This window comes from Elephantulus edwardii, unplaced genomic scaffold, assembly GCF_000299155.1.
Source record: "Elephantulus edwardii isolate Elephantulus edwardi_28Jun2011 unplaced genomic scaffold, EleEdw1.0 scaffold00241, whole genome shotgun sequence".
In the NCBI taxonomy this organism is placed as follows: domain Eukaryota; kingdom Metazoa; phylum Chordata; class Mammalia; order Macroscelidea; family Macroscelididae; genus Elephantulus; species Elephantulus edwardii.
The window spans coordinates 1,439,455-1,462,615 of NW_006399991.1; the positions used below are offsets into that span (position 1 = coordinate 1,439,455).

A 23,161-nucleotide genomic window follows, 5' to 3' on the forward strand; every position below is an offset into this window, starting at 1 on the left:
TTCTTTCCACAGATTAATCGATCTCATTCCTATGCATACCATCAGGTGAAATCCATGTATATAACCTGCGTTTATGTCTCCTAAAAAACGTATTTGCTATGAATAAGTCATTGATTGTGCAAAATTCAATCATTCTCTCTCCAGCTCCATTTCTGTCACCAACTTCATGTTTTCCAACCACTGAATCTTCTCTGTTCCCAACTTTTTCATTCCAGTCACCCATTATTATCAATGCATCTTGATTACATGTTTGATCGATCTCCAATTGTAAAAGTTGGTAAAAATCTTCTATATCCTCCTCCTTGGCTCTGGTTGTTGGTGCATATATCTGAATGATAATGGTATTCATTGGACTTCCTTGTATGTGTATGGATATTATTCTGTCACTCACAATATTGTACTTCAAGATGGATCTAGCAATGACTTTCTTAACTATGAGAGCAACTCCATTTTTCCTCACTTTTCATCTCCGGAGTAGTATATAATCATTGGACTCAAAATACCCCATGCCAGTCCATCTCATCTCACCAACACCTAGTATGTCAATATTTATACGTTCCATTTGTTCCTTAACAATATCTAATTTTCCTACATCCATGGTTCTCACATTCCATGTCCCAATCACTAGTGTCTGCTTACAACTGTTCCTCTTCCTTTGTATTTCCATACTTGAAAACTCAACCTCAGTTGCCCTGTTATCTACTTGTGTTCTGTTGTACATAGGGTTTTCAGAGGGCTGCTATTTCAGAAGTGGATGGCCAATCCTTCTTCCTAGTCTGTCTTAATCTGAATGTTTGGATTTAGAGAAGTACCAGACAAACCAGCATTTTATAGAAAAAGTAAAAGATATATCCCTTATTGTGGAGTTCACCATTAGTGTCAGTGTTGTCCCTGCCTTTGGCACACATGTTCTTACCCACCTATTTCCCTGCTCCACCATCCACCAGGATACCCATCCACTTCTACCCACTCCTTTTAAATCTATCTCCCGTTGACCAGCCTTTGATCTGATAGCTTATATCTGAAGAGTCCTTGGCTCCTGTGATTCCAACATGTCAGCTGCTAGTAGTTTCTTATGTTGTGACCAGTGTCTCTGAAGTTTAGTGGTAATATTTCCCGAGCGATGGTGATGTGTCCTGTATAACTGGTATATCTGTTCCTCAGGTCGCATAGAGGGGGCATAAAGAAACCTTGACTGGCGGAGAAGTTGGACAGCTAAAAGGTCCATAAAACTCTCTGCCCATTTTCCAAGTAACATTGAAGACCCCAGAACCTCAAAGAATCCGTTCGAGCCCTCAGGCCTGTGGTTCTTGGGCCAAGAAAAACCTATCTACACAGCATATACATAGGGTTTTCAAAAACCTGTTATCTTAGAAGTGGAAGGCCAATCCTTCTTCTTAGTCTGCCTTAATTTGGGATTTAGAACAATATTTGACAAACACATATTTCACCCAAAGAACATATGAAAGACTGTGTTGGTACTGCCTCCCCATTCAGTGCATGTGTTGTGGTCCAGTCCTCCCTCCCCACTCAACCAGTCTTCCTCTCGTTCCCTCATCCAGACCTATCTGCACGTCATCCCCCTCTTCCCATAACTAACCCACATATGATAGCTCAGATCACTGGCCTCTTCTGTCTGCTCTTTATCTTTCTTTTCTCTAGTAATGTTGGCACTCAGAGCAAATACAGGGGCAGGACAACCAGGTGGGGGCAGGATGAGTGCAAAATGGCAATAATATCAGACTAGAGACTAAGGTACGCCTGATCCAGGCCATGGTCTTCTCAATTACTTGCTATGTATTAGGGAGCTGGACAATGAATAAACATCAAGGAAGAAGAATTGATGCCTTTGAGTTGTGGTGCTGGAGCAGAGTACTGAATATATGATAGAATGCCAATAGAACAAACAAGTCTGCCCTGTAAAGGGTGAAGCAAAGTTCCTCCTTGGAGGCAAGCATTTTGAAGCTCCATCTGACATTCTTTAGGCATGCTGTCGAGAAGGACCAGTCCTTGGAAAAGAACATAATGCTTTGAAGGATGGAGGGACAGCACAAAGGAGAAAGACCCAGGACGAGAGGGATTGATACAACTGTGAGACTGGCTCAGGATAAGGCAGGGTTCGGAGCTATAATGCATAAGGTCACTCTGAGTCACAATTGACTTGATGACACATAAAAACAACAACATTTTCTGAAAGCAAGGTTGTGTCATATACATAACATAGATTGTTGCTAAGTCCAAGCCTGATACCATTCTTCTTCATGTAATCTAGCTTCTCAAATTATTTGCTCAGCATACAGATTGAATAAGTATGAGGAAAGAATATAACCTTGATGTACACTTTTCTTTATTTTAAATTATGCAGTGTTCTCTTGCTCTGTTCAGCCAACAACCTCTTAGTCTAGGTAGAAGTTTCGTAGAAGATTCACACAGCACAATTAAGTGTTCTGAGATTCCTATTATTTTCAATATTAGCCATAATTAGTTGTAATTCATGCAGTCAAATGCCTTCTCATAGTCAATAAAACACAGATAGACATACTTCTTATATTCTTTGCTTTCAGCCCAGATCCATCTAACATTAGTAATTATATCCCTGCCCCCATGACCTGTCCTAAATACAGCTTGACTTTCTGGCAGTTCTGGACAATTTTTAATAATCTTTGTGATAAGTTTGCTTTCATGTGATATTAATGAATTGTTCATTAAGTTCCACATTCTGTTGAATCACCATTTTTGGATATGGGAACAATAGTAGTACGTTGGTAGCTTTTCCAAACTGTTTTTCCTTAACAATCTGAAGGGTAGCCATTGGAAAAAAGAATTTCATGCTGTATTTGTAGAATTATTTTTCTTATTTGGACAATCTTTAACCAGACTAGCACTGAGCTGAAAGACCTGGTCAAGGAGTAAATTTCAGTTTGTCTCATCTTGGCCTCATGTCATCAGTTACGAATGTGTCCTACTCTGAGCATGTATGGCACTGACAGCAGTTATCTTTGTACAGTGGCTTCCACACCAAAAGAATGCCTGCTTTAGAGAAGCATTTCTACAACCACCTATAGAATAAATAAAAACTATTTCTCAACTATCAGTTCTTGAAAGAACACATTTTAATTTAAAAAAACACTTATTTGAAGATTTAAATTAATGTGACATTGTGGTTCAGTGATCTAGAATTAGATAAATAATACATCCGAGAAATACTAAAGGAAAGAAACCAATTTTCATGTAAGACATCACAACATTTTTTAATTCTTTTTTTTCTCCCTATTTTTTTAAACTTTTATGGGGAAAAAAAACAAATTGGGGGTACAAGGAGGTGAGGGTTGGGGGCAGAAGGGTGAGGATGGGCAGGGATGCAGTTGCAGAGCTGCAGAAATTGGTTGGTGGGGGAGCAGGTGAAGGAAATGAAAGTGATCCAGTGGGAACCAGATGCTACAGGAAAATGACAAGCATTTTCCAATGGTAGTTAAATCAACTGTCTTACTGATTTGGAAACTGGATGCTGACTCTCTGGCTTCTTCATGCTGAACGGGGGCATTGATGTAAAGGGGGGAAGGGAGGACACTTTATCACCTTACTGGTGATCTTGGGTTAAGGCTGCATGCCTTCTTGTTCTGTTAGAAGATATTTTCCTGTCATTTGCTCCCCTCTGGACTGCAAAGTGTTTTCCCAGGTGGGTCCAGTGGGGATGGCTGGTTGAACCCAGAGGCTCCATCCTCCTTTGCTTCTTTAGCTGGCAGTTGTATTTCATTTTTGTCACTGGCACTGGGTTCGGGGCCAGGTCTGAAGTAAAAGTCAGTGGTAAGGTTACCTGTAGGAAAGGGAGCAAACCTAGAGAGAACAAATTTGTGTGTTACAAATAGAGGGGTTTTGGGGGTGTTGCTTTCAGGTTTACTGGGGCAGAGGGTGGCAGAAAGTAGCCTAGATAAAATTCTCTGGATACCCTAGGCATTTTTTTTCCTACCCAGGGTTCAGATGGCACAATCTGGGGACTGAGGAGCTCACCCTGAGGGCCGTGATGGCTCGCCCTGAGCTGAGGGCTGAGGACAGCCCACCCCAGGCAGAGGGCCGTGACGGCTCTCCCCGAGCCAAGGGCTGAAGACAACCCGTCCCAAGCAGGGCAACAGCCCCCATGGGCTGGCTGGTACACTCCCCTCTTCTTGCCCCTACACTAATCTGGTCCACTCACCTGACCGAGGAGTGTGTGGCCAGGGACAGCATCTCCAATTCCAGCACCACCACTTTTAAACCCCCCATAAGCGGTCATACTATAATTTGAAGTAGGTGTCACTTCCCTCCCCCTTTTTAAATGGCAAAGGGAACCTGAAAATTGTGAACAGGCTCCGCCCAGGTCTAAACATCTTTTGGCAGAAGCATTCAACAGATCAAAATATGTGGTGCATTTAGGATGTTGGTCCTCTTGGACATGCTGCCACTGTAAGTGTCATCAAGTAGACAACTCACAGTGACTTTCAACGATCCGTTGTATAGGTGATCATCTTCTCTGGTTTTCCAGGGAAACCCAAAGCTGCAGGTGGTGGGGCACACGTCCCCCCCAGGGTCAGCGGGGCACGCGTCATCTCTTCTGTGCGGGTGGTTGGCGGGTGTGCACCATCCCCCAGCGCAGGTGACTGGCAGGCGCTCGCCATCTCCCGCACGTCATCTCCCACGTGGGTGGCCGTTGGGCATGTATCATCTCGTGCACGGGAGACCCGCGAGCGTGCATGCTCTCTTGGTGGGCGTGCATCATCTCACTTGCGCTTGCTAGCCACCCACATGGAAGATGGCACTCGCCCAGCGGCTGCCTGCATGGGGGTAGGTGAGTGTCATCCCCCAGCGCAGGCAGCTGGTGGGCACACGTCATCTAACACACGGGCGACCGGAGGGTTCGTATCATCTCTCCGTGGGTGTGCATCATCTCTCAGAGTGCTCTCATCATTTCGTGCACAGGCAGCCAGTGGGCCAGCAGGCGCGCGCCATCCCACACACAGGCGACTGGCGGGTGCGCATCATTTCCCTGTGTGGGCAGGCTCCAGACTCGTGCCATCTTCCACGCAGGTGCCTGGTGGGCGCGAGCCATCTCCCAAGTATCATCTCCCATACAGACGACTGGCGGGTGTGTCATCTCTCGGCAGGCGGGCATCATCTCGTGCGCGGGCAGCTGGTGGGGGTGGGTGCACACCATCCCTTCGTGCAGCTGGCCGTGGGCACACTTCATCTCTCAGTGTGCATGTGCCATCTAGTGCGCAGGCAGCCAGTGGGTGCACACCATCCCCCAGCGAGGGGCGGCCAGCAGTTGTATGCCATCTCCCACACAGGCGACTGGCAGGTGCATGCCATTCCCCATTGCGGGCGACCGGCAGGCTTGCACCATCTCGCACACAGGCACCATCCCCCGTGTGAGCGGCCCGCCGGGCACGTGCCATCTTCCACGTGGGTGGCTGGCAGGTGCGAGCCACCTCCCGAGTGTCCTCTCCCACACGGGTGGCTGGCAGTCACACACCATCCCATGTGTGGGAAGCCGGCGGGCACGCACCATCCCCCATGCAGGCAGCCCCTGGGCGAGTGCCATCTTCCATGTGGGTGGCCAGCAAGCGCAAGCCATCTCCCGCACGTCATCTCCCACATGGGTGGCTGGTGGTTGCACTTCATCTGGCGTGGGGGAGGCCAGTGTCCACCCGCTTCCCCTGCTGGGCACTGCGCTTCATCTCGTGCTTGGGAGGCCAGTATCTGCTCGCTTCCCCTGCCGCCACCATCTTGGGTCCAAGAATTCTCCTCGGGACAAGTACACTTTGCTGCAGTGTCACGGCTCCACCACACCAGTCCTGGGGAGGCCTGGTGCCCACCCTCCATCCTGGGTGAGGGATTCCATAGGTTCCGGCTGTGGGAGCTTCATGGAGCTGCAGCTGCAGTGAGGCGCAGTGTGGGCTCTGCGGGAGGAGGTTGGGAGCTGTGGCACTCACCCATTCTTCCTTGGAAATCCTTGAATTCCTGTTGTTGAGCCTCAATCCTCACTGAAGACCAGTCATCAACTGTTTAACTGTTCAATTATCAATAAACAGAAGTCCATAGAGGGTCATAATGGCCCTTTCCCAAGTGGTCCGCTGCTCCCGCAGCTCACCACATTGTCTCTGCCTCCGCCGCCATCTTGGATCTCTTTTAATTCTTATAGTGCGACATGGTGTCTGCACTTTTCACTCACTGCTTCATCATAGCAAATCAAGAGGTAAGTGTGAAGGAGCTAGCTCCCTTGGGACAAGCTTTGTTTGGGGGCCTAGATCTGGGGAACTCTGGTGGCATAGGAAGGGTTGCATAGCTAACCCAAAGACTCTGTACCTCAAGGGCTTTGAATCGAGCAGCAGCTTCTTAGGACAGACAATCTCCTACCATCGCAATCTACAGTTTCAGAAATCTCAGAAACGCAGTGGAGGGGCGCTCTGAGCTAGGCCTAACTAAAAGGCTGTGAATTTTCCAGGCCTTCTCAAAGACTTCCTTGGCATCTCTCTGAACTATAAAATATGGGCACTTATTTCATTTCCTGGACTCTGTTGGGTTTGCCAAAAAAGGAAAAGCTGGTGAAGCTGGCCAGAGCACTTGCTTGCTCACTTCCTCCACTGCCTTTTGCAAGGATCTGAAGGTTTTGAAGTAATATTAGCAGTTTCTTGTAATTAGAATGTCAGTCACTGAGTCAATTGGGGGAGCTAAGTAGGCATGTCCTTGGGAAGGAGCAGAACTGACTGGAGAGAAAAGTACCTACTGCAACATCATTTCCATGGTGCCACCAGTGGGTAATGCCTACCAGCCTGTCAGTCAGCCCGCACTTGTCCTTAGCCAGTGAAATATCATGGTACCACAAAGGAGATGAGAACTCTCTTTGCCACTGAGGAGGAATTCTTTCACAGCTCATGCTCCAGTGTGTTTCTGAGGGTGTAAATTGTGCAGAAAGAGATTTCCAATCTTTTCTCTGCACAGCTTCTGGTGGATTCAAACTGCCAAAGAGAAGTTGTGGTTGGTGACCAGTGTAATTCGTGCAATATAGTCTAAAGCACTGATGCAGGCATATCAAAAGGACAAAATGCCAACTGAAAGCTTGTATTAAGCAAGACAGGAACTATTTTAGAAAAAAAATAGCATAATGGTGGATTACAATTCAAGGAATAAAGCAAATAAGCAAAACTCTATACTGCTATAGCTAAATGATTAAACACAAATAAGTAAAGAAAGAAGAAAAACGACTAGTCTTTCTTACAGGAGATATGTAAATAATCCTTATATCCAGGATGTGAAACTTCGTTTATTTTCCATAAGGACGAGTTGAACTTAGTGACTTGCTTTTAAATACTGTATAGAAAATGGAGAATAGTACGTTTACATTGGAGAAACCTGGATGATAGTATTTACACAGCCCTAGTTTTGATTTTCTGTACCTCCCATACCTTAACCAAGTAGTTTTCAAGTTTAATGTCAGCAGTGAGGAGTCATGAGTATGTTGTGTGAGTGTCGATGCAAGATGTGGTGTAATAGGAAGGGCACTACCCCTCTTCCCAGTAATGCCAGTTTAATCACGAGAAAGACATCACAAGGGCAAACTCCAGGGCAATCTAGAGAGTGCCTGGGCAGTAAAATTATTAATGTATGGATGACAAGAGAAGGTTGAGAAACTCACAAATCCAAGAAGATTAGGAGACACAGAGGTAAATACAATGTGATAGAAGTATTGTATCTTGGTAGAGAACAGGAATATCTGTGGAAAAAAAATGATAGCATCTGAATAAAGAGTATAATTTAGTTAATAGTAATGTCCTAGTACCTTTTATAAGAAACATAAACATAGGCTATACACATGGACCTCACCTGATGGTATGCATAGGAATCAAATCAATTACATTTGTGGAAAGACTCACCACTGAAGAAGCTCAGTATCAGCTGTGAAAACCAGGCCAGGTGCTGATTGTGGGACAGACCACCAACTACTCATATGCAAGTTCAAGCTGAAGTTGAGGAAAATTAAATCAAGTCCACGGGAACCAAAATTTGACCTTAAGTCTGTCCCACTTGAGGCCTTGAGCACCAATGAGCGTAGACCAAATGAACTCTGGGAGGATATCAAGAAAACCATGAAGAATGCAAAAGATCATTATAAAGGCTGAAGAAGAAGAAAAGATCAAGATGGATGTCAGGTGAGATGCTGAGTATTGCATTAGAGTGCTGAGAAGCCAAAGCTAAAGGAAGAAATCAAGAAATCAAAGAGCTGAACAGAAAATTTCAAAAGGCAGCTTGGGACGACAAAGCAAGATACTATAATGAAATGTGAAGAGAGTTGGAGTGAGAAAATAAAAAGAGCTGGACTCTCTCAGCGTTTCTTAAGCTGAAGGAGCTGAAAAAACAAATTCTAGCCACGGGCAGCAATACTTAAAGATAGTTTGGGTAGAATGTTGAATGATCCAGGAAGTGTCAAAAGAAGATGGAAGGAGTACACAGAGTCACTGTATCAGAAGGAATTGGCTGACACAGAGGAATTTCATGAAATAACAAGAGCCTATGGTGATGAAGGAGGAAGTTCAAGTTGCTCTGAAGGAATTGGCAAGAAACAATGCTCCAGGAGTTGACAGCATACCAATTGATTTATTTCAACAAACAGACGCTGTCCTGGATGTGCTCACTAAGTTGTGCCAGGAAACCTGGAGGATAGCCAGCCGGCCCACCGACTGGAAGAGATCAATATTTGCTCCCATTCCAAAAAAAGGTGGCCCAACAGAGTGTGGAAACTATAGAATAGTATCATTGATTTCACATGCAAGCAAGATTCTGCTGAAAATTATTCAAAAACGTTTGGAACAATATGTCAACAGAGAACTGCCAGATGTGCAGGCTGGATTTAGAAGAGGTTGTGGTACTAGGGATAGTATAGCTAATGTTAGATGGATCTTGGCAGAAAGCAGAGAATACCAGAAGAATGTCTATCTGTGCTTCATTGACTATGCAGCAGCCAGGAAATCAAGAGACGAATTGCATTGGGAAAGTCAGCTGTGAGGGACCGCTCAAGAGTACTGAAGAGCAACGACGTCAGGCTGGAGAATAAGGTGTGCCTGATCCAGGCAATAGTCTTTGCAATTACATGCTATGCATTGGAGAGTTGGACAGTGAATAAGGATTATAGAAGGAGAATTGATGCCTTTGAGCTGTGGTGCTGGAGAATAGTGTGGAGTATACCATGGACTGCTAGGAGAACAAACAGGTTTGTCCTGGAGAGGGTGGATCCAGAATGCTCCTTGGAGTCAAGGATTCTGGAGCTTTATCTGACATACTTTGGGCATGTTGCAAAGAGGGACTGGTTCTTGGAGAGGGACATCATGTTTGGGAGAGTGGATCGATGAGATGGATCAATTCTGTGAGTGGAATGGTGGGAATGAGTGTGTTTGAGATGGTGAGGTTGGCACAGGATAAAACGGCATTTAGGGCTCTTGTACTTAGGGTCGCTATGAGTCGCAAGCAACTCGATGGCACATAACAACAACAACAACAACAATGTCCTAGTTAACATTGAGATTGTGGCAACAGAGACATTATCATCATGGATGTTGGCTGAAAGCAGAGAGTACCAGAGGAATGTGTATCTGTGTTTCATTGACCATCCATAGGCATTTGATTGTATGGATCAAAACAAACTGTGGATAACCTTGAGATGAATGGGAAACCCAGAACATCTGATTGTGCTCATGAGAAACCTATACTTGGGCCAGAAATTAGTAATCAGAACAGAGCAAGGAAACACAGCACGGTTAAAAATCAGGAAGAGATACATCCTGTCTCCATACCTTTTCAATCTGTATGCAAATCAGGAAGGAGAGAGGGAAGTGGCTAAGACCAGGCACCACAGAGGACCTCCACAACAGCTTCTGACACGCCTCCAGGTAACAAGCCCCTGTAGAACTCTATACAGGAGTTCTACAGGACACATCACCTTCCCTTCGGAGACAGTACAAGTAAACTTAAGAGACATTGGACACAGGAAAAAAAATCTCTCTGACAAGCTGTCAAGTCATGAGTCAGACAATGGGACATTAATTCTGAAGGCATTTGGTAGAAGTGAAGTGGTATCCTGCTGGAGGGTGGACCTGGGGAAAAAAGTGGGTCAAGGTACTAGGCTAAGGGCAGGGACTACACTGTCAAGTCCAAAATGAGGGATTTATCTTTCACTATTCCACAAATTGCTGTCTGTCAGATACTCCTCTAAGTCTAAACATTCAGATTAAGACAGACTAGGAAGAAGGATTGGCCATCCACTTCTGAAATGGCAGGCCTCTGAAAACCCTATGCACAACACAACACACGTAGACGAACAGAAAGGGCAACCTAGATAGAACTGTCAAGCATGGAAATACAAAGGAAGAGGAACAGTTGTATGCAGACACTAGTAATTGGAACATGGAATGTGAGAACCATGAACGTAGGAAAATTAGAAATTGTTAAGAAAGAAATGGAATGGATAAATATTGACATACTAGGCATTGGAGTAATATATCATATGACCGTCTGACTCAAAATGCCCCATGCCGGTCCATCTGATCTTACCATCTTGAAGTACAACATTGTGAGTACACTTTGTTGGGTCACCCTTCTTTGGAATGGGAACAAATATAGATAGATCTCTTCCAGTCAGTTGGCGCAACTTGGTGAGCACATCCAGGGCAGCATCTGTTAGCTGAAATATGACAATTGGTATACCATCTATTCCTGGAGCCTTATATTTTGCTATTTCCTTCAAAGCAGCTTGAACTTCTTCCTTCATCACCATAGGCTCTTGCTCATATGTGATTTCATTACATTCTTCTGTGTCTACCGGTTCCTTTTGATACAGTGACTCAATATATTCTTTCCATCTTCTTTTAATACTTCCTGGATCATTTAATATTCTGCGTAAAGCACCCTTGATTGTAGCAACTCAAGGTTTAAATTTGTTCTTCAGCTCCTTGAGCTTAAGAAATGCTGAGCGAGTTCGGCCCTTTTGATTTTCTGACTCCAGCTCCTTTCACATTTTGTTGTAATATTTTGCTTTGTCATCCCATGCCCTTTGGAATCTTCTCTTCAGCTCTTTAGTATCTTGAATTCTTCCTTGTGCTTTGGCTTTTCTGTGCTTCAGTGCAATATTCAGAGTTTCTTCTGACATCCATTTTGGTCTTTTCTTCCTCTTCTGTCTTTGCAATGACCGTTTGCACTCTTCCTGGATGATACCCTTGATATCCTCCCACAACTCATCAGGTCTTCACTCATTAGCGTTCAAGGCCTCAAACCTGTTCCTGAGATGGTTTTGAAATTCAGATGGGATGAACTCAAAGTCATATTTTGGTTCCCGTGGATTTGGTTTCATTTTCCTTAGCTTCAGCTTGAACTTGCATATGAGTAGCTGGTGGTGTGTCCCACAATCAGCTCCTGGCCTTGTTTTCAGAGCTGATATTGAGCTTCTTCAGTGTTTTTTTCCACAGATATAGTCGATCTGATTCCTATGCGTACCATCAGGTGAAATCCATGTGTATAACCTGCGTTTATGTTTCTTATAAAACGTATTTGCAATGAATAGGTCATTGATTATGCAAAATTCAATCATTCTCCAGCTTCATTTCTCTCACCAAGTCCATGTTTTCCAACTACTGATTCTTCTTCTCTGTTCCCAACTTTTGCATTCCAGTCACCCATTATTATCAAAGCATCTTGATTGCATAATTAGATATATATCTTATAAAACAAAAATTATCGCATTTACTTCTTATAAATAAATGTCTTGGAAATAAGTAGGATCAGTATAACCCTCCTTCAATAAATAAGGAAAACAAAACACCAGAGAAATTATTATATTATTATTATGATCCATGTTATTATTATGGTGGGCCAAGGTTCCAGGAAGGATGAAAGTCCTCAGGCCTAACCTCAACTAAAGAGAGATCAAGCACTGTGGCATCCCCACTGTCCATCTTGTCTGCTTGAACCTCAGTTGTTATTTGTGCCTAAGTCAATTACAAGTGCAGTAGTAACACTGCCCACAGAGTTCTCAAGGCTCTAACCTTGTGTGGCTTATGAAGAATGACAAAAGTCATTACAAAAAAGGAAGAAGAAGAAAAGACCAAAATGGATGTCAGAAGAGACTCTAAATATTGCACTAGAGCAGGAAGAAGCCAACGCAAAGGGAAGAAATCAAGAAGTTAAGGAGTTAAATAGGAGATTTGAAAGGACAGCTTGAAAAGACAAGGCAAAATATTATAATGAAATGTGCAAGGAGCTGGTATTGGAAAATTAAAAGAGCCAAACTTGCTCAGTATTTCTTAAACTGAAGGAACTAAAGAATAAATTCAAGCCACAAGTTGCAGTGCTTAAGGATGCTATGGGAAGAATATTGAACGATTCAGGAAGCATTTAAAGAAGAAGGAAAAAGTATACAGAGGCATTGTGCCAAAAAGAATTTGCTGACACAGAAGAACTTCAAGAAACAACATTTGATTAGGAAGCAATGTTCAGACTGCTCTGAAGGACTTGGCAAAAAATAAAGCCCCAGGAATTGAGGGAATATCAATTGATGTATTTCAACAAAAAGATGCTACCCTGGATATGTTCACCAAGTTACATCAAGAATTGGAAGACAACTACTTGGCCAACTGACTGAAAGAGATCCATATTTATTCCCATTCCAAAAAAAAGGTGACCCAAACGGAGTGTGGAAATTATGAAACAATATCACTAAAATCACACACCAGTGAAATCTTTTTGAAAATTATACAGAAAGTACTGGAACAGTACATTGACAGAGAATTACCAGAAATACAGGCTGGGTTTAGAAGAGGCCGTGGCACTAGAGACATTATTGTAGTCCCAGTTCCAAGCTCTATGAGGAAAAAGAAAGCCAGAAGGTTTACTACTACTGTGTCATTTCTCCAATCTCGTGACCTCACATCTATCTTCTATCCATTTGTCACAGACCACTTTGATCTATGTGTAATATCCAGAGCTTGTTCTTGTTTTCCTTCCTACCAGTGAGATTTTACCATGATTGTGACAGGATGCTTTCTGAAGTGTTTTCTTGGCTTTCGGTGCCCCAGCTCAGTTGTCCGCATGAGGAATCCCACTTATTCTCATGCAAAAGAGTCTCCTCACAGCTGTTTCATGTGATAACAACGACTGTATCAGAAAGATCCTTTCCACTCCTTGCTGGCCTGAGCTTTTTGTCCTTGAATCTATGGTAAGGTCCTAGGACAAGTGACTGCCGCCAGCCAGGAAGGCGCTTGTATTGATCAAACTCTGCTTTGTGCAGCACCGCAGTGGAGGTCTCAAACCTGTGGCTGTTGCAGCCCAGGGCTCTGTGAGGGGACTTTTCAGTCTCCATTGCAGCTGGACCCTCTATGGCCCAGCTCCTTTCCCTTCAATTATCAGTAGCAGCAACAGTCAGACAAGAAATGGCCTTAGCTTTTAAGGAAACATCAAAGCTTGGATGTCAATTTTAGGGAGAAAACTGTAACTAAAATAGGTTTATGAATAAAACAAAGTCAAGTTAATAGGTAAACCAAAAGTATTTGTGATTCACTAGCTGCTCTGTGGGAGAAAGATGAGCACTCTCCCCTGGATGATTTTTCTTCTATTTCAGCGATAGGGTGAACACCTAATCAGCGCAACTTCTTCTGGAATTGAGCTAAATCCGTTGTTGTTGTTGTGTACCATCAGGTAGGAACTGACTCACAACTGGTCCTCCAACAGGTTTTCAGAGGTTGTGAATTGTACAGAACGAGATTGTCCATCTTTTTCTCATTCTGTCACTGAGCAGCTGGTAGATTCGAACCTCCTGCTTTTGGGTTGGCAGAGCCAACCTTACTCACTAGACTCCCAGAGAACCTTAGTTGAAATGCTGTTGTTGTTACATGCTGTTGAGTCATCTACAATTCATAAAGACCCAATGAACAATGGCTCTAGGAACCTTGACCTGTCCTGAGCCAGTCCACCCCATTGCCAGCCATTGTGTTAACCTATCTCATCCAGGTTCTTCCTTTCCTGGGCTAACCCTCTACCATTCCAAGCATAATGTCCTTCTCCAAGGACTGGTCCCTTCTGGAAACATGCTCAAAGTATGAGACAGAGCTTCAAAATCCTTGTCCTCAGGAGCAACCTGGTTGAAATCGGTCTGTTTTAATTAGACTCAATTCACTGAGATCAATCCAATGTTCCACCACACACTACCTCACCACCGTTTTGATCCTCTCCGTAGCTGAACTAGCATACTGTCTAATATCTTTTCCACCTTTTAGCTCCACTCTGACGCAGCCCCCAAAAGCAGGCACCACCAGGGTACATGGGACTATGTTACTTCTGCCTTTTCTTAGCAAAATTCTAGGTTAGGAATTAAGAATTGTTAAGCAAAAAAATGTCTTTTTGTGCTCCAAGATCTTTCCTATCATAGTCCCTCTTACTCAGTTGCCCTGAGGCTTGCCTGCTTACTTCTCTCCCATCACTCTAGGAAGCCCACCCTTTCACCTACCTGCAGCCAAACCAGGCATCTGCCCACATGTTCACTGTCAGAGAGCTGGTTCCTCTGAAGCCATCCAATCACTGCTTTCATAGGCTTCTCTCCAATAGTCCCATAGACAGTATGATTTTTAAAATTTATCCAAGGTTTGTTGGGGTTTTTTAATATGTGAAATGAGGGAGGGGAAGTTGTGAATTCTTTTGCATCTGCTGGGGGTCCCTGGTAATGTAGGCCTTTGCGAGCTGTACAGCCAATCAAAAACCTGTGCAATGGAGGGAGGTGGGCATTTGTCTCCTGTTGCCACAGACAGTGCCAGAGTCTCAGTGTTGGATCCCTCTGGTCACAGCTTACTCTATAGCAGTGAAGTGAAATGAGCTGATACCTTAGCTGCATGTCCTCTCAAACTGTTTTCTAAATAGCTTGTGATTGTTGCTGTTAGCTGCTTTCAAGTCAATTATGACTCATGGTGACCCTGGTAAATATACAAGATCCTTGTCCTATCCTGCACCATTTTTCTGATCTAAGGTCTCATGGCCTAAAGGTAAGGAATTGTACTGTCACCCCAAACATATGTGGTTCAAATCCTCCAGCTCTTCCATGGGAGAAAGATGGCCAGTCTCCACCTGTGTGATTAACTGCCTCTGAAAATCCACTGGAAGGTCAGTTATAAGTCAATTCCAACTTCATGATCATAACAACAAATCATGCTTGTTGTCCCTGTATCAGTCCACCTCATTGAGGGTCTTCCTCTATTTCACTAATGCTCCATCTTTCCCAGCATGATTTCTTTATCCAGGGACTGGCTCCAAAATCTGTAAGACCAAGTTTCAATATTCCTGACTCTAAGGAGCACTGTGGCTGCCCTTCCAAGACAGACTTTTTTTGTTTTCTTGGCAGACCATGGAATGTTCAATACTTGTCACCTACACTGCAATTCAAAGTCATTTAGGCTTATGAAATTCAGAATTTTGGGACCTATGACACAGAATTTCATCATAATAACTGTAGACTCTAATCATATTCCTGTCCTGGAAATTTTTAGGATTTCTGCTTCTTGGAGAGACGTTTATGCTGAAAATGACTTCTTGGATATGTGTTCTGTGTGTGGTGTGTGTGTGTGTGTGTGTGTGTGTGTGTGTGTGTGTGTGTTGGAGATGTCATTACTTACAAAGTACAAGTACTAGTTCACTAGAATGCACCACACAGTCATTGTAGATGCAAAGTTAATAGTGAAACTTTATCATAAATTGTTGTTGTTGTTGTTGTTGTTGTTGTTGTTATTGTTAAGTGCCGTTGAGTCATAGATGACTCATAGTGACCCTGTGAATGAAAGACCTGAACACTTGTACAACTTTCATTGTTTCTCCAAATCTATAGGGTTTCTGGAGGTAAGCTATTTTGGAAGTAGGTGCCACTCCTGCTTCCAAGCTTGTTTTAATGGGGGAGCTCCACCAAACACTGTCCACCATGGGTGACCATTATCACATTTGGCACTTCAGTGTCACAGTGTTCAGCATCACAGCAACCACGAGTTACCTCTATACAGCAAATGGACAGACCAGTGCTATACCACTTAGAAGAGCGTTTGACCAAAAACAATTAAAACCAGGCCTGAGGGTCACAGATTAAAATCATACACCTTTGGCTTGGTAGCATCGCATTCTGTCCACTAAGCCAACTGAGCTCTGTCTATGGTGTTGTTGTTGTTAAGTGCCATTGAGTCCTAGATGACCCTATGAATAAAAGACCTGAAAGTTTTCTTCCTCAGTACATGTGAATGTCTCTGTAGAAAATGCCACCAAGAAAGGCATGTGGTTTCTTTAATCCTATTGCTAATACATTGATCTGGTTTCCTGTATTCTAAAGGAAAGCTAGCTGCACTTGTCTTCTTGTTAAACTTTTCCTCTTATGAATCAGTAGCAGGATGAGTAGGCATCAGATGTTCTTATTAATTTGTTAAAATTCGTACCTCATTCTCAATAGTTGTTTTTGAATTCTTACTCATCACCTGCTAGTGATGATTTGGCAAAGTTAAAAAAAAAGTCAGCCAATTGTAAAGAAACTGTTTTGTTGTTGTTGTTGTTGTTGTTGTTGTTGTTGTTGTTGTTGTTATGTGCCGTCGAGTCGCTTGTGACTCATAGCAACCCTATGTACAATGGCCCTAAACTCTGCTCTGTCCTGTACCAATCGCACTGTCTCTGACACTCACATCCCGATTATCCTGGGCACTGAATCAATCCACCTCATAGAGGGTCTTCCCCTCCTCCATTGTCCCTCCACCCTCTCAAGCATGATGTCCTTCTCCAAGGACCGGTCTCTCCTCACAACCTGTCCAAAGTATGTTAGATGGAGCCTCAGAATCCTTGCCTCCAAGGAGTCACCCGGTTTAACCCTTTACAGGATGAATCTGTTTGTTTTCCTAGCAGTCCATGGTATTCTCAATACTCTTCTCCAGCACCACAGTTCAAAGGCATCAATTCTCCTTCTACCCTCCTTGGTCATTGTCCAACTCTCTGATGCATAATAAGTGAATGTGAAGAAGAATCTTTGTCTTCTTGACATTGAGCCTCAATCCATATTGGAGGCTGCAGTCCTTGACGCTCTGCAGCAGCTGCTTCAGGTCCTCTTCAGTTTCAGCAAGCAGGGTTGTGTCATCTGCATAATGCAGATTGTTGATAGATCTTCCACCAATCTTAGTCTCACATTTCTCCTCATAGAGCCCAGCCTCCCGGATAATCTGTTCTGCATATAGGTTGAAAAGGTATGGAGATAGGATGCATCCCTGGCGTACGCCCTTCCCAATTATGAACCGTGCAGTGTTCCCTTGTTCTGTTCTGACCACTGCCTCCTGGTCCAAGTATAGGTTTCTCATTAGCATGATCAAGTGTTCTGGGATTCCCATTCTTCTCAGAGTCAGCCACAGTTTGTTATGATCCACACAGTCAAATGCCTTTGCATAGTCAATGAAACACAGATAGACATTCTTCTGGTATTCTCTGCTTTCAGCCAAGATCCATCTAACATCAGCTACAATATCCCTAGTACCACAACGCCTTCTAAACCCAGCCTGGACTTCTTGTAGTTCTCTGTTGATGTGCTGTTCCAGTCGTTTTTGGATAATCTTCAGTAAAATCTTGCTTGTGAAATCAGTGATATTGTTCTATAGTTTCCACACGCTGTTGGGTCACCTTTCTTTGGGATAGGAACAAATATAGATCTCTTCCAGTCAGTTGGCCAAGTGGTTGTTCTCCAGATTTCTTGGCACAACTTGGTCCAGGGCAGCATCTGTTAGCTGAAATATGTCAATTGGTATACCATCTATTCCTGGAGCCTTATTTTTGGCCATTTCCTTCAAAGCAGCCTGAACGTCTTCTTTCATCATCATAGGCTCTTGCTCATATGTTGTTTCATGAAATTCTTCTGTGTCTGCCAATTCCTTTTGATACAGTGACTCAGTATATTCTTTCCATTTTCTTTTAATTCTTCCTGGATCGTTTAACATTCTACCGAAAGCATCCTTGATTATAGCAACCCAAGGTTTGTATTTGTTCTTCAGTTCCTTGAGCTTAAGAAATGCTGAGCAAGTTCGGCCCTTTTAATTTTCTGACTCCAACTTCTTGCACATTTCATTGCAATGTTTTGCTTTGTCATCCCGTGCTGCCTTTTGAAATCTTCTATTCAACTCTTTAGTATCTTGTAGTGTCAGCAAAAGAGAGGAAGACCCTCCACAAGATGGATTGACACAGTGACTGTAACAATGGGCTCAGAGATAATGAGGACCGTGTAGGACAGTGTGTTACTCGTATGGTCGCTGTGGGTTGTGATTGACTTAATGGCACTCAAAAGCAACAATGGAGAATCAATAGTCGTCAGAAGAAGACATACTTACACAATGCTTATATCTCAACACAAAGGAAGTCTCATGACTTGGGAATGGCATCGGTAGGGGGTTCTGAGCCAGGCCTCATGCTTGAGGGTGCCAAGAGCCTCTCATGCCAAGAAGTTTACCAGCCTTAAGATGATCTCATACTTGAAATTCAGTGAAAACAGTGAAAATTGTGGAAGAAATCAATTCTACTCCTTTGCTGAAATGAGTGTTTTCAGTAATTGTTATCAAATAATAGATTTGTGCATTCTGTAATTTAAAATATGTTTTACTCCAGAGGAAAACTACAAAGTAAGAGAGTGTAGTTTTAGGATAAATTTGTTCTTCTCAAACTCTTTTGTCAGGCCAACAGAAGGTGGTGGTGTTTGGCAAGGAAAAGAATGTCTGCATTCTGACTGCAGGTTACATTCTCCATAAATTGTTCCCCTTCTACCCCAACCTTGTGTCTTGGCCATGTGGTGTTTGTCTCTACTGTTCTCAGGGTGTTTAACCTGAGAGGGATCTGCCCTAAGTTGGCATGCAAAAGCAGGGCTGTCATTCTTTTCTTTTAATCAACACTGACTTCCTGAAGAGAATGTGCCAAATATCAGTCACTAAAATCAGCATTTTAAAAAAGTCAGAACTTTTTATAAAAGGTAGGTTATCCTTTCCTCAAAGGACAGCTGAGGCATGGGAGAACATTCTGAAAACCCGGGGGCAGCAGTAAGACAACCGTCTGGTGATCCTGGCTAGACTCAGAATCAGTGAGTGTGATCAGAAGAGAACAGGAGCAAGGCTGGAAAAAAGGCCGTGAAGAAATGAAAGCTGAAAACTTCCCCAAACTGGCAATAACCTGAAGCCTACGTATTCAAGAAGCTGAGTAGACCTACGATAAGACCAAAAAAACCCCAGAAGACACATCACACTCAGTCTTTTGAAAACTAAAGACAAAGAAAGTATCTTGAAATCAACAAGAAACAACACTTTTGTACTTCCAGGAGCAAATCTGTTAAGAGTCTACAAGGATTGCCTCAGTAATGTAAAGAATGGGCTTGAGCAGAGCCCAAAAGGTGACAATGGTGTTCGGTGGTACAAAGCCCCCTCTATGAGTCCTGGTTGGCTCAAAGGCACGTGGCAGAAGGAAGTATCATGGAATTTCTAGGTGGGGAAAGAAAAAAGCTGCCGCTGCACAGTTCTACATTGTTGCTGTCAGCTAGAGGGAAAACAGGTGCAGAGTGGAATGGCCCACTGGGGATTCAGGGTGTGGCCCTTCGGAGCAGGCACCAGGCTGGACTACCAACCCAACCTTTCAGCTAGTCATTGAACCACTGTCCATTTGCACCATCCAGGGACTCCTGTGATTTTATAATCTATAGAAATACCCTTCAAAGATAAAAAAGGAAATCAAGACATTTCATTTTCAGATGAAGGGAAACTGAGAAAATTTGTCACTGGCAGATGTCTTCTAAAAAAATTAATAAAGGGAGTTGTCTAAACTGGAAAAATTTAAAAGGTGGAATTAAACATCACCAAGAAATTAAAAACACAATAAACTAAAGTATTAGGAGAATAGGATTTGCTCTTCCTCTTTGTTGACTGTTGAAGCAACAATTCTGTCTGATGTGGTTGTCAACATGTGTAGAAGAAATATTTAAAGGAATGGCATAGTAAATTGGGAAGAGTGAATGGGTTTAAATGTGTTTCTGTACCACCTTCAAACCAGCAAAATGTTTGTAGAGTAGTCCATGATAAGTTCTTCATGTCCAGTATGAAAACTAGAGAAATCACTGATAGGAGTTGCACAAAAATGCATTCAAACACATTCTAAATAATTGCCACTGATCATTTTGAAACATATTACTGTAGGTACTATTAAGAAAGAGTAGTGTGCGATGTCATCAGTTATAAGGTGAGTATAAATACATACTATTTATAGAAGTGTTGAGATATGGAAAAAATCTATTTTAGAACTGATGTGGTGAATTATTTATATGCCATTTATTAACTACAAGAGGATGCAGAATGGTGATAATCTAGGCAATGTTACATGTTTACAGACAGTTTTGTAGATAGAACTAGATCTTGATGATAGAAGAAAATAATTCCAAATATAATATGCTCAGAATTCCTACTAGATTTTAAAAAATCAAGTATATATACTCAAGATGAAGAATCCTTATGCTTATGGCAAAACAAAACAAAACAAAACAAAAAACAAAAGCAAAAACCAAACAGGCATTAGAGCTCAAGAGGAGATTTGACAATATATATTAAATGGTTATTATGTGAGGTTTTAAAACTACAGAAGAAGGTGAAAATAAAGCCCTATTTAATAATTTTTAGTCTAATGAGAGACTAATTAAGAAGCTTTGTTGGATTAGTAGACCCAAAGGTTCAAGGTTCAAATCCACCAGCTGCTCCATGGAAGAAAGATTGACAATCTCTTCCTGTGAAGCTATCGCCTCTGAAAACCTGCTGAAGGGTCAGCTATAGATCGGTTCCAACTTAACAATGCAAATATGAGGCTATATTCTACTCATTCACTTTTACACAAATATACATTCAGGGACAATGTTACAGGTTGTATTCAGGGTCATTAAGCAACATAATGAAGATGGTTATTGTTTGGTCCGTCTCCCGAATAAAGAGTCAGAAATCTCCTTATGAAGATGTTTAAGGCCTGCTAAAGCCTTGGAAACTTGATGGGGAGGGCTGCCTGGAGTTGAAAATTACTTGATGGCAGTGAGTTTGACTGTGTCCAGGTTCAGTTGTGCTAAGTATATTGCTGTTTATAACATGAATATATAGTTACATATTTGTTCTTCCCTTTAATCCTCACACAACCATTAAAATAATAGTTTTATCTGTTCATGGATAGGAATACTCAGTGTTGTGAAAATGGCAATTCTACCAAAAGCCATCTACATATTCAATGCAATTCCAATATAGATGTTGTTGTTATGTGCCGTCGAGTCGCTTATGACTCATAGCGACCCTATGTACAACAGCCCTAAACCATGCTTTATCCTGTGCCAGTCTCATTGCTTCTGACACACCCATCCCGATTACCCCAGTCATTGAATCAATCCACCTCATAGAGGGTCTTCCCCTCCTGCGCTGTCCCTCTACTCTACCCAGCATGATGTCCCTCTCTAAAGACCTCTCTCCTTACAACATGTCCAAAGTATGTCAGACGAAGCCCCAGAATCCTTGCCTCCAAGGAGCAGCCTGGTTTAACCCTCTCTAGGATGAATCTGTTTGTTTTCTTGGCAATCCATGATACATTCAATACTCTTCTCCAGCACCACAGCTCAAAGGCATCAATTCTCCTTCTATCCTCCCTAGTCATTGTCCAACTCTCTGATGCATAACAAGTGATTGCAAAAACCATGGCCTGTATTAGGCGCACCTTAGTCTCCAGAGAGACACCACTGCTCTTGAGTACTTTAGAGAGGTCCCTAACTGCAGACTTTCCCATCGCAATACGTTTTTTTTATTTCCTGGCTACTGGTGCCAAGAGTGTTGACTGTGGAGGCGAGCAAACTGAAGCTGTGAACAATCTCAATCTCTTCGCCATCCATCCTGATACTACCGATTGGTCCAATATAGATACCAAATTAATTTTTCAAAGATCTCAAAAGGAAACTTGCCAGGTGTATTGGGAGAGGACAGAGACCCCAAATAAGCAAAGCACTTCTGAAAAACAAAATTAAATGGGAGGCATAGCACTCAGTGACCTCAAAACCTCCTACACAAAAAACCAAAACAAACAAACAAGCAAACAAAAAACCCTCCTACACAGTAATAGTAACCAAAACAGCATGGTACTGGTAACACTGACAGGCACGTAGACCAATGGAACAGAACTGAGAACCCATCAATCTATGGCCAACTGATATTTGGCAAGGAAATAAAACCTATCAAATGGGGGAATGACAATCTCCTCAACACATGGTGCTGGCAAAACTGGACTGCTACCTGCAGAAAGCTGACACAGAATCCACATCTCATACCACACACAAAAATCAACCCCAGGTGGATCTTAGACCTGGGCCTAAAAACCCAAACAATAAAAACAGCCTTGTCTGTGGTATAAAGAGACTGCCATATATAGCCAAGAAATGCACAATCTGGAGAGGATAAAATTTATGAATGGGACTTTCTAAAAATTAAATCCTTGTGTGAATCAAAATCATTTTCCAATGGAGTGAAAAGAAAATCTACCGATGGGGGAAAAAACATTTGGCGATACCATTTCAGACAAGGGTCTCATATTAAAAGTTTACAGAATTCTACAGGGTCTCTAAAGGAAAAGACTGATAACCCAATTACAAAATGGCAAAAGACAGGGAAAGACTTTTCACAGAGGAAGAAATTCACATGGCTAATAGACACATGAAGAAATGCTCAAAATCACTGACAATAAGAGAGATGCAAATCAAAACTACTATGGATACCATCTTATCCTAGTAGCAGTAACAAAGTTTAGCAAGACAGTAAGTAATAAATGTTGGAGAGGATGTGGAGAGATGGGAACACTGTTGATACGATTGTAAAATGGTACAACCATTGTGGAAGGCAGTTTGGTGTTTCCTCAAAAAGCTGAACGTCGAAATTCCATATGACCCAGCTATTCCACTGCTTAGAATATACCCTGAGGAAATGAGAATTGAAGCACAAAAAGAGACTTGTACACCAATGTTCATAGCAATGTTAATCATCATTGCAAGAACATGGAACCAGCCCAAATGTCCAACAACAATCGAATGGATTGAGAAATAATG

General features: G+C 42.7%; 1 pseudogene; it reads left to right on the forward strand.

The window, feature by feature from the left end:
* The window catches only part of LOC102847151, a 113,464-nt pseudogene that overhangs the window by 79,628 nt on the left and 10,675 nt on the right, over nucleotides 1–23,161 (forward strand).